Genomic DNA, 1,615 nt, shown 5'->3' with positions numbered 1-1,615 from the left:
TGTAAACCTGCTGCTCCTGATGCTGAAATCATGTTCGGTGTGAACGCACCATTACTTTAAGCTTCTCCTGGTGTGTTCTGGTCTAAAACACTTTTTGGTTTTAAGAAACTTAGCTAAGTTGTTTAGCGCCTCCATTTCTTGACATGTTGATGCTGTTCACATCGTATCTGTCAGTCTACACCAAACCACGCCCACATCCACTCACACTGGAGGCACGTTTTTGTACGTCCACCCTAAATGTCTGAATCCTGTGGCTTTGGGCTGATCCTGGGCTGAACAGAGTTAGCCCCAATGAGCCACAAACCGAGGGGGCGTGGCCAGACGCCTGTCAATCATTCTGAACCAGGACACACATTACATGAAAATGGGCTGTGAAAAGTTAGCCCTGCAGAACGACCCTGGGATCTTCACAGGTGGTTTGGCACCAGTTTTACTTGTAAATTTCACAAAATAAGATATATTATTTTTAAATTTTGTTTATTTTAAAGTTATTTATAAATTGTATATAATTATATTCTAATTTTATAATGTTTATTTTAACATTTTTATTGTGAACACCAGGGAGGGCTTAGCCCTACTAGCCCACTTATACCAGCCGTCACTGACTGTACTGCTTTAAATTAAAATAACAAGTAAATCTTTTTATTCAGATGTTTAAAATCATCATCTGAATGAAGTCAAATAGTCTCAGCTAAATCCAAATATTAAAAATATTGTTTTTGTTTATAAAATGTGTTTATAAATAAGAAAAAAAACAATAAAATATTTTACAACGTATTTATGTTTCATTTATTTTAAACTTTTAAAGTTAAAATGCTGTTTGTTCTCCTGTCGCTGTTTACGTTGTCAATAAAGTTTTTCGGTGCGGTGACGTCATCACGCAGCTGCGTCCGGCTGAGCGGCGGGAGGAAGTCGGTTTGTTTTTGACGTAAAGCGATGATTTTTACATGAAATGAACAAAGTCAGGTAAGTTTCTGCTGGAAAATATTGTTTGTTGTTGATTCTTTGTTTCTCTGCGACCGAACAGATTATTTTAAGAGATTATTTCTGGATTAAAATGAGCTTAACTTCTTTAGAGATTTAAAAACAAACCTTCATGATTTCAAGTCTTTAAACTAAAACTGGAATAAACTTRCAGAACTGTCATTAAATAAACTTTTGTTTTTTTAGATTTTATTTAGTTAAGTTAAAGTGTAGAAATCAGTTTACAGAATAAAACAAACTTTGTATTTCAGTAAAATAAAGTACTTTTATTCTTATTCCCAGCAGTAAAACTAAAGTTTAAATCAAGTTTCAGATGTCAGAGTTTGATAGAAAATATATTTTTGCTCCAACAAGCTAAAAACTGGATCTTCAGTGGATCAGATGAAGGATCTCTCAGGTCCTGGTTCTGGTCTCTGGTGGATCGATTGGGTTTTCTGGATTATAATCCAGTGGAACCACCTGCATCCTCACCTGGTTTATGTGGTGCTCTGCCTACCTGCAGGTTCTGACCTCCAGAAACCATGGAGTCTGGGACATCAGGGTCTCAGAGGTCTGGGACATCAGGGTCTCAGGAGTCTGGGACATCAGGGTCTCAGGAGTCTGGGACATCAGGGTCTCAGGAGTCTGGGAC

At 37.3% G+C, this 1,615-nt stretch overlaps 1 protein-coding gene across 1 annotated transcript in view; it reads left to right on the top strand.

Annotated features, from left to right (window-relative positions):
- The first annotated feature begins 879 nt into the window (after positions 1-879).
- eva1bb (eva-1 homolog Bb (C. elegans)) overlaps positions 880-1,615 on the top strand; it is a 9,483-nt gene continuing 8,747 nt past the window's right edge. The window contains exon 1 of the mRNA XM_014031912.1: positions 880-966. The gene's annotated coding sequence lies outside the window, so the exon portion shown is untranslated. The remainder of the gene's footprint in view (positions 967-1,615) is intronic.

This window comes from Austrofundulus limnaeus, unplaced genomic scaffold (assembly GCF_001266775.1).
Source record: "Austrofundulus limnaeus strain Quisiro unplaced genomic scaffold, Austrofundulus_limnaeus-1.0 Scaffold1346, whole genome shotgun sequence".
Lineage (NCBI taxonomy): Eukaryota > Metazoa > Chordata > Actinopteri > Cyprinodontiformes > Rivulidae > Austrofundulus > Austrofundulus limnaeus.
Note: the sequence above shows the minus strand (reverse complement) of the source record. Positions and strands in the feature narration are given on the sequence as shown.